This window comes from Capsicum annuum, chromosome 5, assembly GCF_002878395.1.
Source record: "Capsicum annuum cultivar UCD-10X-F1 chromosome 5, UCD10Xv1.1, whole genome shotgun sequence".
Classification (NCBI taxonomy): domain Eukaryota; kingdom Viridiplantae; phylum Streptophyta; class Magnoliopsida; order Solanales; family Solanaceae; genus Capsicum; species Capsicum annuum.
Genome location: NC_061115.1, coordinates 99,090,695 through 99,106,513, shown reverse-complemented (window position 1 = coordinate 99,106,513; position 15,819 = coordinate 99,090,695). Strand labels below are relative to the sequence as shown.

The following is a 15,819-nucleotide window of genomic DNA, read 5'->3' as shown; positions in this document are numbered from 1 at the left end:
TTACACCGAGTTCTCCAAATTTTAACTCTCCAGATTTGGGCTCTTCTTCCGTCATAAGCATCTTCTTGATTCACATTAAAGCCCATCAATCTTAATGCAAGTGGGCCAGCTTGGATGCTATTAGGATCGTATACCTTTTCGAAGTGCAATCGGAGGAGACAAGTCTATAGTAGGTGCGTAATAGGTGCAGGGTCAGGTACAGGATGGGAATCATTTGAGCCTGAGCCTGAGCCTGATGCTGTATGTGGATGATGATGATAAGTCAGGAGTGATGGTAGTGCAGATGGAATTGTAGAATGTATTGTAGATTCCTCAAAAGTCGGTGCAAGTAAGATTGGTGACACTATGGATGGATGTGTAGAAGTAACGGTAGGATCCTCAAAAGTCGACATAGGTAAGACCTTAGACACGTTAGGATGATCAGGATCAGAAGAAGATGTGAAGTAAGGTTGAGGCTCAAAGAATGTGACATCAGCTGACATAAAGTACCAACGAAGATTAGGTGAGTAGCATCGATATTCCAAGAAATACACATTTGAGAGAATGGGGGGTTAATTCCTTGGGTGAAGTTATGAACAAAACTTGTACTCCCCAATACACGAGGGGGAAGAGAGTATAGAGATGACTTAGGAAACAATATTAAATAAGGAATTTGATTTTGAATGGAATATGAAGGCATCCGATTAATTAAATAGCATAACTGCATCTCCCCAGAAATGCAGCGGAACATGGGATTGAATGAGAAAGAGTGTTGAGCAGTTTTGATAAGGTGCGTGTTCTTCCTCTCTGCTACTCTATTTTGTTGAGGGGTATATGGACAAAAAGTCTGATGAATAATTTCTTGATGAGTCAAAAATTGTTGAAATTGGGAGGACATATATTCTAAGGCGTGATCACTACTAAAGGTACGAATAGAGACACCGACTTTGTATTTTAGCACAAGAACTCTTGAATATAGGAAACAATTCAAAGCGATCTTTCATCTACATTTTGAATAATCATCAATGAAGCTAACAAAATAATGGAACCTTGAGGTTGAACTGATTCTACTAGGACCGCAAATATCAGAGTAAACTACGTAAAAGATAAACTCTGGACGATTCTCAGTACTGCATTGAAAGGTAGTTCGAGTGTGTTTCCTAAGTTGGCACGACGCACAATCTAATATGGATGGACTAGACAAACTAGGCACCATCTTTTGTAATTTAAACAAACTAGGATGTCCCAAACTCTTGTGAATTATGTTCGGAGAATCTGTACCTGGACATGCTATGGAGAAATTAGGAGAGGTAAGACAGTAAAGGCCTTGTGATTCATATTCTACACCAATTGTTTATGTCGTATTATGGTCATGCATGATAAAAGAGTCCTCAAGAAATAGTATGCCACGATTTAGGGCACGAGTCAAACAACTAACCGATGCAAGATTAAAAGGACAATCAGGAACGTAAAGAGAAAAAATTTAAAGTGACAGAGGATAGGGGTTTAGCTTTTCCAACTCCTTTTGCTTTAGTTTGGTTATCATTGGCTAAAGTGACAGTTGGAAGAGTATGCAAATAAACAATATTTTGATAGAAGTAATTTATCACCAGAAGCATAATCACAAGCGCCAGAGTCCACAACCCATGAGCCAAAAGTAGGAGATTGTGCAATTGAGGCTACTAGTAGAGATATTTGCTTATTTGCTCATTGAAGATATTCATTTGTATTCCTTTCAAATAAATACATCCATTGATTACCTATGGTGTTAGATTGAGCAACATGAACACTTTTAGGCTATATTGTGCGGACTCATTGATGGGAAGGTATGGAGGAAAAGTATTAAGGTAGAGGGCTAAAGTGTGTGGTCGAGTCGTGGTCTGTAGCTAGGAGGGTTTGGTGTAGCTTCGTTGGTAGTTCAAGGGTGGGGGTGGGGGGTCCTTGGTTTGTTTATGTACTTTACGTTTGTGGCTGTCGTATCTCTGTTAGTTTATCTTGTTGCTCACTTTCAACGTTTTTGTCTATGGTCCTTTGTCTTGAGCCGGGGGTCTATCGTAAACAACTTTTCTACTTCTTCGGAGGTAGTGGTATGGACTGCGTACATTTTACCCTCCCCAGACCCCACTATGTGGGAATATACTGGGTTTGTTGTTTTTGTATTGTGCGGACTCATTAGTTTTGCTGCCGAACCTGTCCCGACGCATTGCTGGTGCGTTCGCGGGTTGTGTCTTCGATTCGGTCAACCGAATCTGGCGATTAACCCAACATTAAGAACAAAGTTGGTTGTCATGGTCGGAAGGGAGAAAGAACGGTGATTGTAATTATTATCGTCGACAAAAGGGAGAAAACCGATGATTGTTGTCATCTTAGGAAAGGAAAAATTCGGTGACTGCTATCATCGTCTGAAGGGAGAAATTCGGAGGCTGCTGTCATAGCTGTAAGGGAGAAATTCGACGATTGTAATTTTTGTCGTCGGAATTTGAATCGTTGAGAGGAAAGAGAATGTCGTGGTTGGGAACTAGGAAGAATAACTCAGAAGACGAGATCTATTCGGTTGTTTTTTAATAATTATAGTATTTTTAAATATAAAATTTTTTATATTAACATAGTAGAAAAAGTATATGTGCCTGTTGATTTTCCAAAAATACAAGTATATACTATATAATACTCCTAACTGAAAAAGTAACTAAAAGTTACCGTAAAAGTTAAAAGTGGAATTTTAGAATATCTTTATAACCGTGTATTTATAATATTTGATTTTTTTAGCCGAATCCCCGCACCCGTATCTATATTTGGATTTGTACCTCCTAATCTTAAAATTTTAAACTTTGACGGATCCGACTATCGGATCTGTATCCGTCTCGAATACCTGCACTCGAGTCCATGCAACTTAGTTAGGGGGTCGACCATGCAAAGAATAACATATTTTAGGAGTATGTCTAAGCCTATTACAATAACTACACTTTGGTTGAGAATAACATATGTCATGAGTGTGTCTAAGCCTTTTACACTAGTAAACCTAGGTCGAGATCTTCCAAAACGCTGCCCCTCCCTCTCTCTTCGGTCGATTCTTCAAGGACTGTGACTTGATTTTTTGATTTTCTCATCATGGGTTCAAATTTACACACCAGACTAAATCTAGCAAAAAATTTGAAAATACGTTGCCGGAATCTAAAAATCAGGTGGACAGTCATCATAAAATTAGATTTTGGTTGCTGAAATTGGTCGAAATCAAGAAATAACTTTATGGACAACCTCGAAATGAAGAGGCACCTCACTGGAAAAAAAGTCGTCGAAACTAGATCTCTGAAAGTCGCCAGAACCCTAATTCCGGCCATCAAAATTTGGAGAAAAGTATTGTCGGAATCTAGAAACAGTTGATGGAGTCTGATCGGAATTGATACTAGATCTTGACGACTCCAAAATGATCGGAATCTCTGGTGCATGACACAGTTCTCGCCGAAAAATCGCACCTTCACTGGCGTGTGAGATGCTGTTTTCTGGTGGTTCTGGTTGGGGTTGCGTCACTTGAGATTTCCGATATGTGTAGTGTTGGTTTTTCACACAAAACACACCAAATAGAAGGCAAATCAGTCACCGCTGGTTGATGCATAGTGACTGAGATTTCTCTTTTTTTTTTTTTCTAAGTTTCTCTGCAATGCTCTGATGCCATGTGAGAAATAAAGAAAAACTATTATTGAATTGTGTATCTAAATTATTACATTGATACCCCATTTATAAATGTTACATTAGACTCATTTTTCAACTAGGACACTAAACATTACAATTCTTTTTCAAGTAGGATTCTATATATTATTCATATTTCTACTCATATTCTAACATCAACCTTTATCTCGTTCGATTCTTGTAAGTTCCGAGCTCCTCTTGATTTCCTCTATATTTGATCCTTGATTTCTCTAAGTTTGGGGCTGATTTGACTAGGCTATCGAGCGCGGATTGTGCTCAAATTTTGGGCACAAGTTCCTTGAGTGATGAGGGACCTAATGATGGGTCCAGTTTTGGGATTTCGTGCCTGGGTCCCATGGGTCCAATTTGGCTCCGATTTTGGACCCAAAACTTTATTTAGCTATATGAGTATCATCTTACTCCTATTAAGGTGTAGATTATGATTTTGATAGTGCGACGTCATTTTCAAGAACATGAGACAAAGACTATCGATTCATGGACGGTTTGAGATTGTAGTTCGGCTACGAGGTAAGCTTTGATCTACTTTTCTATATGAGATTGTGTATTGTGTAGATTGCGTGCTAGGTAGGAATTATAGGATAAATTTATACCTAGAAATATCATGACTTGACCTATCTGGGGGATTTAGCATAGAATTGTGACCCGAACCTTAGCTTAGAATACTCGTTACGGTTGTAGGATCTTGTTACACCGGATTATGGACTTGTTTGATCATAGATTGACATGAATGAACCTTTAGTATAAGAATTACCATATTACTTGGTGAATTGGACGGTATTTCCCCGACTAGATCCTTCTAGTGACATTGTGCCCTTGGTTACCTTAATTTTCCAAATTGCGGTGTTGACATATGTTAATTTGTATATATTGGTGGGCTCGAGGCCGTGGTTACGATACTAGTTGGACACCAGGTTATACTTTATCCTTAGAAAGGACGTGGTTATAGTTATGGATGCGTAGGCGGTTACAGTTGTATTGTTTGGATGGTAGTGATGACATACATATATTTAGGAGCACTTATACTTATTTAGTGGTACGATTCCGGCTAAAACTTTGGTTTTACTATTTTTTTACGATTCCGGCATAAGTTTTAGCCGGTACTAGACTAATATAGATAAGTAACCAAAGTTTTGTTCTCTATTATTGTTAGAAGCTCTTGTACTGACTTCACCAGGTTACTTATCTGTATTAGTCTCTTTATTGTATTCACTTTCCAATATTTTCTTCTTTTCTCTTGATAGTCCGTTACTCGCTGTTCTGGATTATGGGTGGGTTATGGTGTCATCATGATCTAAGAAATCGGGTCGTGGCACCAGCTATCTGTTCTGCAATTCTCTTGTAGTCTCTCCTCAAGATAAATTGTACCTTTGTGATATCAGGACTTGATTGCCATAATCTCTCATCTCATCTGTATTTGCTAACCTCGTTTCTAAGAGGTTTAATGTCTAAATTATGTTTCAATGGTCCCATATAGTCGTTGGTCAAAATTTCCTGACTTTCTGAAGGCATGTGATGTTCATATTAGTTGCCCGCTTTTTTTGTCAGACCTCAGATGCCATTCTCATATATTCTGATTGACTTGTTCGGGCTTCTCAACAGCTGAATCCTTATTCTCCTTTTCCAGTTTCATTTAAAATTTATTTCCCGTAAATGGCTGGAGAGTTCCAGGAAGAATAACTCAAGATTAGGAGAAGGAAAGCTACCGGACCCAGCATAGTTGCACCAGGCTGATAAAGAGGCGAAGCACTGGAGATTACCCACTAGGATTTCTGTATGACTGCCGACTGTGAAATGGTTTGCTAGTTGAGTAGCACTGAAGGTAATCCCGTTCCTCATGTGGTTTGTACTGTCTTAGGTTGGTTTATTTTTCACTCTTTTTTCTGCTCTTTGAAGAAGGAAGTCTGAAGAAGTTGCAATTCATAGGTAATGATTACTGTTTGCCTCAGCTTGCCAGCGGAGAGGATGGAAAGCTCTCGCTTCAGAGTCTGAGGGACAGCAAGGCCAGCTCTTCTACTCTGAGAAGAGTGTAAGTTGCAAACCTGTGCACACCTATCCTATTGTTGCTTCTACCACGATAGGGAGCCGTGTGATTCTTTCTATCCCCTCATGATGACAACACCACCCTAAGCCCATTGCTGGCTTTTACGCATTGATGAGGGAGCATGCGTTGACATGTGACATCATCTATGATGATCTCTTCTCATCGACATATACTTATTCAAGATTTGCTGAACTTCCTGACGGATCTTATAGCCTATTTGGTCAAGCTTGTAAAACTAGCTTACTATGAAAAGTTCTTTTCAAGAAAGAAATACTTTTGGTGAGAAGTAGTGATACGAGTCAAACGACACTCATTGTTTTTGATGACGTCCTTGGAGACCAACACATAAAGGCTCAATTCTTGGTCGCCTCGAGGACACGAGTGCATGCATGTAGAGACCGTGATGGGCACTTGATGGAGCAAAGCCGAGTGTGGAAGGTTGCTTAGAGCACTAATGACTTGTGGACTCATGGTTTTTGGAGCTTGAAGAAGGCACCTTTGGACACCAAGGCCACACCTCATTAAGGTGGTTTTGGCCATTTCATCTTGCCTTTCAACACACCAAGGCCACCCTTTGTCATTAAGGATGTCTTGGTCATTTTTCCATGTAAATAAGCTAGGGTATAAGGGGTGTTACACTCTTCACACTAGAGAGATAGTTTGTCTTCCATTTATAAACACCTAAAGAGAAAAGATGAGGACTCGCGGTTTTTGGAGCTTGAAGAAGGCACCTTTGGAGTGTTAGGACTCAATGTGAGAAGTCCTCAACACACCAAGGCCACACCTCATTAAGGGTGTTTTGGCCATTTCATCTTGCCTTCCAACACACCAAGGCCACCCTTTGTCATTAAGGATGTCTTGGTCATTTTGCCATGTAATAAGCTAGGCTATATATAGTTCCTTATTAGGTCTTTTCTCTTTAGTTGTTTATTGATGGAAGACAAACTCTCTCTCTAGTGTAAAGAGTGTAACAACCCTTAGTTGTGGGGCTTGGAAAAGCCACCAATTCGTAATTAGGGCTGCTTAAGTGTGGATATCACTTGTGTTGCATCGTTGGCTTGATACGTTGGTGATTAGGGAGGTCTTTTGTCAACGTAAGAGTTTGGTGTTAACATTCATTAATCTTAAGGTCTTTACATGTGGTTAGGGTTCTCAGATTCTTGAATATTGTATGTCAAACTATATATCCATCTTTTTTGTTAACATTGTATTGTTGTTGGTCTTTGAAGTCTAGTGAAGCCATGTGGGGCTCTTTCGATTCACTAGCATTATTGTTGTGTTCATCTCTTTTCTTGCTCAAAACTAAATCTAAAGTCTAGTGAAGCCGTGAGTGGCTTATTTCGATTCACTAGCACCTTGTTGTTCATCTTGTTGCTCTTGTGTTGGCTTGAATCTCTTGATACACGCTTAGTCTTGTATCATTTGGTATCAAAGCCATTTTTGATTTTGTTCTAACAAGATCAATCTTGGGCTTGAAAGTTGGAAAATAAAAAAAAGGGAAAGAAGTGAAAAGGAAGTGTTCTTGTGTTTAGTGTTCTTGGCCGAGAACTTGTTGCTCATTGTTGTTGTTTTGGCCAAGAGTTTATGACTAGATCTAGTAGAAAATTTGTTTGTCTAGTGTGTTTCTTGTGTTGGTTTCTTTCTCACTAACACAAAAGTGTCTAGATATAAAGTTGAGCTTATAATATTAACGTTGCTGTTGTGAACTTGAAGTGGCCGTGTGTTGTGGTTCAAGGTTGGCCGTGTGTTGTGCCATGTTGTTGAAAATTGGAGGATGTTGTTGATGTGTTCTTGAAAAAAATTGTTATTGTTCATCACTAAAAAAGTGTAAACTAGATCCAAAAAGGTGTAAGACAAAGATGTAAAGTTTGTTTATGAGAAGACTTGAGCCCATCACCTCCTAGACTTGACATCTACTTTCCACCCACTTTTCCTTAAATCAAGGGCCTTGTTTTGTGAAACTAGTACAAGTCAAGTCTCACCATTTTGAGATTGAATTTGAAAAAGGGTCAAGACTTGTATTTTTTCTCCATTACTAATTGTCTTCCATTCCAAATTGTGTGAAGATTAAAATTTCAAATTTGTGACAAAAGATTGTGTGGGACTGAGACCAATTGCATGCTGCCACGTCACCCTAATTACTGTTCTCCGTCAATATTAAGCTCAAATTTGGATTTTCTTAGTTTCTAATTGTTGATTCTTGGTTTCATTAGTTGATCCTAGAACTAATTAACAAACTAGTAAACTCCTACTAGATTGTCAATTAGTCTTTTGCATCCATTATTTGTGTCTATGTTTCTTTTCTGCTTTTGTCGTTTTATAAATCATAGTACTTCTTAGTTCAAGTTCGAACATCATTTCCTTGAGTCTTCAAATAAAGAATCTATTCCGACCAAGGAGTAGACTCACCCCTCGACTTATCACGAACTACAAGCCGACTTGCAACACTTGTGAATCTAAGTGTGAGACGATCAAGTGTGTGAGAGTGTGGTGAGGTTGTTTCGAACTAACTTGTGTTTTGCTTTGTAGGCTTGTTCTTTTTTTTTTTTTTTTTTTTTTTTTTTTTTTTTTAGGTGCATCCGCGGCTGCAAGTGCTATTTTGGCTAAACTTGAAGCCATTACCCATCAATGGGAAGTGATAAATGAAAGGTTGGATCATATGGGAGTTCCAAGGGAGCAAGTGGGCTGCCCGGACACACGTCAAGATGAAAACCGTAGCTCATGTGAGCTACAATGTAAAAATGCTATCCCCTACACTCCTATGAACGTAGTTGCGGTTTTACCTAGTGTAGGAGTGCATGAGTCTTCATTTTGTGGTACTCTTAATATTGTTAGGTCGCATGAGGACCAAACTCTTGTTGTAGGTATGCAAGCACTAGTTGATCCTTTAGATGACGAAATTGATTCTCCTCGTGAGAATGATTTGTGTCCATCTAGTGCTAGCACTTACAACTTGACTAAGGTTCCATTACCAAGTGATGAAAGTATTCACGCACTAGTTGACCCTTGTGAAAAATAAGGTGAGTCTACGTTGGTATGTGAATTGCCAACAACTAGTGAGGGTGAGCAAAATGATCAACCGGGCGTAGATGATCTTGATTTGCTTGAATGTTTAGAAAACCCGAGTTGTGATTGTCCTTGTGAAAACGATTTTGGTTGTGGTCCTTTGGCTGCCCGTGATGGTTTGTATGTATGTGAGGACTACTGTTGTGAAAGAGAAGGTGATATGTGCTTAGAAATGCCATCTACTTCTTCTTTATGTGTTTCTTATGTTGAACATATTTCTAGTGGAGATTTTGAAACTAGTAGTAAGTGCATGCATGAGAACCCTTTATTTGAAGTTGACTTATGAAACACCTTTCTCAACCCTCTTTTTGTTCATGATATTTCCAATGATGATAAAGAGGGCTTACTTAGTTTCGAGGATGACACCCTAGGGGAAAGTGAGAGTGGCTGAGGCTTAAGCCCTTTGTTACGTCTCCCATTCGACCCCGATAACTTCTTAGGGTGTGAAGGACGGATAGTTATTGGTAGGTCCACTTGTTTGAGTGACATTGCTATATGTGTTGCGTGGACTTTACTTTCAATTAGAGCACCACCCCTTGATGGTGATTCCTTTCGTCCACTCCTTTGTAATATTTTTGCTAAGTTCCCCGTGATTACAACAAAGGATGTGTGGTTATACCTTAAGTGTGTACCTCCTTGGCATGTTGATGTTGTTTATTGTGCTAACTCTAACCCTCATGTCATTAGGATGTGGTGCTTGGTTGTCTTCTCTTTGTGTTTGCAAGGTTTGGATTCGAGGTCGAATCCTTTTCAAGAAGGGGAGGATGATACGAGTCAAACGACACTCATAGTTTTTGCTGACGTCCTTGGAGACCAACACATAAAGGCTCAATTTTTGGTCGCCTCGAGGACACGAGAGCATGCATGTAGAGACCGTGATGGGCACTTGATGGAGCAATGCCGAGCGTGGAAGGTTGCTTGGAGCACTAATGACTTGAGGACTCACGGTTTTTGGAGCTTGAAGAAGGCATCGTTGGAGTGTTAGGACTCAATGTGAGAAGTCCTCAACACACCAAGGCCACACCTCATTAAGGGTGTTTTGGCCATTTCATCTTACCTTCTAACACACCAAGGCCACCCTTTATCATTAAGGGTGTCTTGGTCATTTTGCCATGTAATAAGCTAGGCTATATATAGTTCCTTATTGGGTCTTTTCTCTTTAGTTGTTTATTGATGGTAGATAAACTCTCTCTCTAGTGCGAGGAGTGTAACACCCCTTAGTTGTAGGACTTGGAAAAGCCACCAATCCGTAACTAGGGTTGCCCAAGTGTGGATATCACTTGTGTTGCATCGTTGGCTTGATACGTTGGTGATTAGGGAGGTAAAGTTCCTCTTTTGTCAACGTACGATTTTGGTGTTAACATTCATTTATCTTACGGTCCTTACATGTAGTTAGGGTTCTTAGATTCTTGAATATTGTATGTCAAACTATCTATCCATCTCTTTTGTTAACATTATATTGTTGTTGGTCTATGAAGTCTAGTGAAGCCGTGTGGGGCTCTTTCGATTCACTAGCATTGTTGTTCTTGTGTTCATCTCTTTTCTTGCTCAAAACTAAATCTAAAGTCTAGTGAAGCCGTGAGTGGCCTATTTCGATTCACTAGCACCTTGTTGTTCATCTTGTGTTGGCTTGAATCTCTTGATACACACTTAGTCTTGTATCAAGTAGTTTGTGTTTAGCCAATAAATTTAAAAAGCATTTTTGAGTTGAAATTAGTGTTCAGCAGCCAAGCTTTCTCAAGGTGCTTCTAAGTATATTTTTCTCAGAAGCGCTTGTGGGGAAAGACTACTTAGCTTCTGAAAAACAGCTTCTGCTGCTTCCTAGAAGCACTTCTTTTCTCCCAAAAAGCTTGGCAAAACATCTTACTTTTTTAAAATAACCACTCTTTGGAAAAAAAAGCACTTTTAGTCTCCGAAAAGCTAGGCCAAACAGGTCATTACTCCTTGCTCTTGGACCTCCGGAGTTTATATCGTCCTTGGTATTGATTGAAGCCCCTTCTTTTCTTTGAAACTCTGATTCTTCTTCAAACTCCTGCTATTTCACTTTGATGTCATTCTCCTTGATTCTACTTCAGATCGCTTTAAGTCTTCTGTGAAGAGCGCAAGTTGTGAGGTCACTGGAAAAAGTTATCTGCATTCTTTTCAGTTTTGTGTGCTTTCTTATTATTAACAAAAGGGAAAAATGAGAAGGAAAAGAAGTCCGAGAATTCAACTATCAGAGCACCACTTTTGCCCTCAATTCCCTTGTTTACTATTTACTAATGTTAAGTTCCTGGCGGTGGAAATTATGTTTCTTGGGTGGTGTCGGTGAAAGTATAGTTTGTGGATGAAGTATAATGGGATCATTGAGTGTAAATTTCTCTGATACTGCAGTCCTCGGTTGAGCAACAAGTAAGAAGATTCACAAATAGCATTAAGGAAATTGCTTGGGGACTAATGTTATGGTAGCACAAAGAATCAGTAACTTTGAACAAAAAAGAGGTTAAGAGTTTGTAGCCTTGCACATACTGTGATAAGTGAATATATACAAGTGGATGCTTATTGGACTCGTCATGGAAAACCCCCACCTAGCAATGGATGTCTCCATCATAGTGACAACATTGATTACCCCCACCTAGCAATGGATGTCTCCATCATAGTGACAACATTGATTAGACTAGTGGTATATCTTCTCATTACCTGATTTAAAGAATCCTACGCCTCATTTTATTACCATGATTATGATTATCTCTGGTATTAGAAAGACAAAAGTGATCATCCTTATCTTGTTGCTTGCATCAGCTAACCTGCAATTGTTCGCTTTTAATACAATCTTCATCTTTTGGACTGTGGATACTTTGGGCTATCAGTCCTCAAATCACATCCTGGTAAGGTAATCTTTTTTTGTCAATTTAATTCGTGTCTTATCTTCTACCTTCACCTTATCTGATGGATCAGATGCTCTAGTTAAAAGAACAGGTGAGGCTCTTTCTTCGCACCTTTAGCTTTTGTCTTATTTGTATCTAAATGCCGTTATATAATAATATGTATTACTTCCTCCAGTTTCATTTTAATGCATCTTAGTTTGATTGCGTACAAAAATCAAGAAAGTAACGGAAAATTTTGAATCTTGTGGTCTTAAACTAAAGATTTGTGAAATGCACAAAATTGTCCATTGAATCTTGTGGTCTTAAACATGCTTATGTAAGATATTGGAACTAAATAGTTACTGAATGTAGAAAGTGAAATACTTTTTGAAACTGACTAAAAAGGAAAGAAAGACACATAAATTGAGATGGGTGGAGGGAGTAAGACACATAAATTGAGATAGGCGGAGGGAGTTTCAGATTAACCTAAGCGTAATTTGTTCTATAACTTTCTTTGCTAACTATGTTTTTTTGTGCATGACTGGAGTATGAGAGGCGTGATTTAATAATACACAAGTCACGGGGCTTGTATTAATTATCCTGTCTAGAGGCGCCCGTGGCTTTCACTTTCTTTGACTCATCTATTTTTCTTCATAATAGGTGGGAGATGTATCTTCAAGTTTTAGTAGATATAACCCTGAATCTCTCTATTTATCTTGGAAGAAGTGTGAGTCGTGTCGGTCACGAGAAGATACTGGTGCTTTTTTCCCAAATTTTTAGTCAATATTTGCTGGTGCCTTGTTTGAAGTGGTCCACTCAGACATATGAGGTTCATGTTGTGTTAATCCGCTTTCGGCTTTCAGTACTTTCCTTTTTTATCTGATGACTATTTTCGTTGCACTAGTTTTTCTCCGTAATAATCGATATGAGTTATCTTCTGTCTTTCAGAGATTAGCAATCAAAAGTGGTTGATCTCTCAAGAAATGAGTGCACTAATGAATGATGACATCTTTAGGACATCTTTATCCTCAGAGCCCTCACTTGGTACCCATGTCAGAATCCATTTACTCATTCCTCCACGTGTTTGGCTGACCAGTTCCGTTCAAGATCTCATATCTGGAAAAGACAAACTTCCGCCCAAGTCAAATAAATGTATTTTTTATGATATTTCTCTCTGAAAATTGCTATGATTCTGAACACCAACTGAGAATTTGTTTCAGGAGACTTAAAACGTTTTCTAAGACTTTTTAATATATTTCAGCAAAACTCAAATAAATAAGCATCTGCATGGCTTGTAATCCCAACTCCATTACCTCTTCGAGTTTAGCGTGATCAACTCGCATGCGTGTTAATCCGGTCGATGTTTTTCCTCATGATAGATGTCTGCAGATTACTTCCAGTGGATTATTGCATTCTTCAATATCACACACTTCTGGTTGAGCCCTTGACAAACAGGACTAATTATCCTTTTTAGAGGTATTAAATCCACTTGAAATTTTCACTAAATTCATCATTTCTTGAGTTATCACTATTTATCACTTCATATCATGTTTCCATTAAAACCTTATCTATTGTCCTAATGCACAGGACTTTGGCAGAGGTTAATCATGCAGAAGTAATGACCCATCTTGGTTGGCTACTTGTCATCAGACTATGGTCGTGGAAATGACTATAATCTAACATGAAAATGGTACTTGGGGCATAGTCTGTTCACCATGTTGGAAAGCTACTGTTGAATGTCGCTTGGTATTATACTGTCAGAAGTAAGGTGAGATGGGGAGGTTCGAGACCTTAAAGTTCAGTTCGTTGTGCGAAAGAAAAAGATACTCAGAAGCCAAAGTTGCATCTCTTCGCCTCCTTATTTGTATGGAGGCTATATTCTATTGATCTCTTCATCTCTTCATTAGTCAGATGTCACAAATGTCTTTCCAGAGAACTTCCTAAGGAACTTTATAGGGAGTCACTAATCACGATTGCCTTCCTGGAGAATTTTCTTAGGAAGTTAATGTGGAGCCACCGTCAAGGTTTTCGTTCAGGTAGCATCTAGATTAGTGTGTTGGCTACATTAATCTCATGATATTATAACCAATTCTGAGAGGCAAAGTTCTATTTTTTTGGAAAATAGCTCGCTGGACTCTTGTACTTGGTCTGATTTATACTTCTACGTAGTCCTTTTGTCATCTGAACCATTCAACTTAATAAAACTCAGCATTTTAAATCCTGCATATGTGGCATTAAGTTGCTGATGTGGAAGGAGCGTGTTTGCACGCATTTTTTTGGGTGCATAAAATTAAAAAAGAAACCATTTAAAATATTTAATAAGATTAAAAAATTACTACGTATTAAACTTAAAAAGAAAGAAAAACCAAAGCACTTTCTTCTTCACCCCTACCCATCCTGGCCCCCCCTCCTTCCCCACATTCCAACAGGTTTCTCTCCCACCCCTTCCCCGTCCACCACCATGCCCCACCCTGTCCACCACCCCTCCCCGTCCCTCCACCCCAGTCGGGCAAGTGAGTCACAAATTAATGTATCATGCAAACCGGGTGGAGAGAAGAATGTCATGTCAATCTCACATCTACTGTATGATAAGGATTTTTGTGAACCAGAGGGAAGACACTGTGATCTTTAATGTATTCGAAGTTGTTTAGGATTACATTTGAATGGGGTCAAAAGCAGACTAATTTCAATCTCCCATGTCTTACTTCTTTCAAGTGTACTCATATCCTCCGTACTCTTTCGGTGCGGGGTACACATCCATCAGCGTAGCTTTTGGCTTTCAAGATTTTTTCAGTTTTTTGGAGGTGCTTGGGAAAGACAAAAACACTTTAAGCCGAAAAAAAGTACAATGACAAGCTAAAAATCAAAAGTTGGATACTTTGAATTTTAGCTTATAAACTACTTAAAGAGGAGCCTTGCCAGCAAAATTGCTCTCGTGTGATCATGAGCAACCGCTAAAGTTGTTATCATGTTATCAGGAGGTGATGAGTTTAAATTTTGAAAATAATCTTTGACAGAAATGCAAGATAAGACTGCGTACAATATATCCTTGTAGTGAGGTCCTTTTTCGAACCATGTGCGTAGCTTTAGTGTATAAGGCTATTCCTTTTTAACTTATAAACCACTTATAAAAAGTCATCCAATCATCCAATCACCCCTTAGCATGTATCTCGTGGTGTCAAACCAAAGATCTTCCTATTTTCTCTCCAGGATTACCTTCCGGGAAAAACACGGCGCTCATACCATTTGGCTGGAAGCGAAACAAAGACGTGAAAAGAAATTCCCCGATTGGAAGAAACAACATCTTTCACTAAAATCAGTTGATTTTCATTGAAGTGTGTTGAATTCTACAACATACATGATGCCCTTACAAACAATGCGCTGCAAGAGTGAAAAAAATTAGACAAATTAAGAAGAGATTTTCATGGCAAGTAACAAGAAAAGCAGAACATTGAACTTGGTCAGATGGAACACTTTTTCTTTAAAAAAAGAGAAAATGGAAGATTTGATATCAAAATTTTAAGTATACAAAATAGAAGTCTTCTTGATGAAATGATTTTGGAGATTTTATACTGAAACTGATGTTTGTGGTGAACTGTGATCATTGCAAGAGGGTTGCCCACAAATGGGTATGGAATCCAATGAAACAAAGAAAATTTATGGGCAATGTTTTCTCAGAACACGGACTGAAAGGTTGGTTGTGGAAGGATTATATTCAGGACGGATCTATGTAGAAGGTATGGGGGTGGCACGGTACTCGCACTTCGTGGATGAAACTCTATATATTTCTATGTATACGTATCAGTATGCTTAGCATCGATAATATCAAAGAGACTAGTGGCGTAAGTGGTCGAAGTTGTTTGGTTTAACTCCAACAACGCGGGTTTGAAACTCACTCTACACTATATTTTTAGAATGATTTTTAGCACTTGTCTATTTTCTCTTAAAAAAACAACATAATGTGACTATGAAGAATAGAATCCATGACCTCTTATTTACAAAGCACTTGATAATACCAACTAGGCAAGCCTTCATATAATACTAACACTTGTTAGATATATATAATTATAGTTTACTTTTTGAATATTAATTTCACTATTTGAAAATATCATATAGAGTATACGTTATTATTCAAAATAAGATAACACCCAAAATTTTTGAATTTTGAATCCGTCTCTT

The 15,819-nt window shown here is 38.6% G+C and overlaps 1 long non-coding RNA gene across 8 annotated transcripts; it reads left to right on the top strand.

Moving 5' to 3' along the window:
• Positions 1–8,778: 8,778 nt before the first annotated feature.
• LOC107870723 lies at positions 8,779–13,865 on the top strand. 8 transcript variants are annotated; one of them, XR_001674299.2, is made up of 5 exons: positions 8,792–11,456; positions 11,576–11,666; positions 12,301–12,469; positions 12,589–13,116; positions 13,228–13,865. It is a non-coding gene; the product is annotated as an uncharacterized LOC107870723 (long non-coding RNA). The 8 variants fall into 8 exon arrangements; XR_007055815.1 differs by lacking the exon at positions 8,792–11,456 and having other exon boundaries at positions 11,479–11,661; positions 12,589–12,792; positions 12,902–13,116; XR_001674301.2 differs by lacking the exon at positions 8,792–11,456 and having other exon boundaries at positions 11,479–11,666; positions 12,589–12,792; positions 12,902–13,116.
• The last annotated feature ends 1,954 nt before the right edge of the window (positions 13,866–15,819 follow it).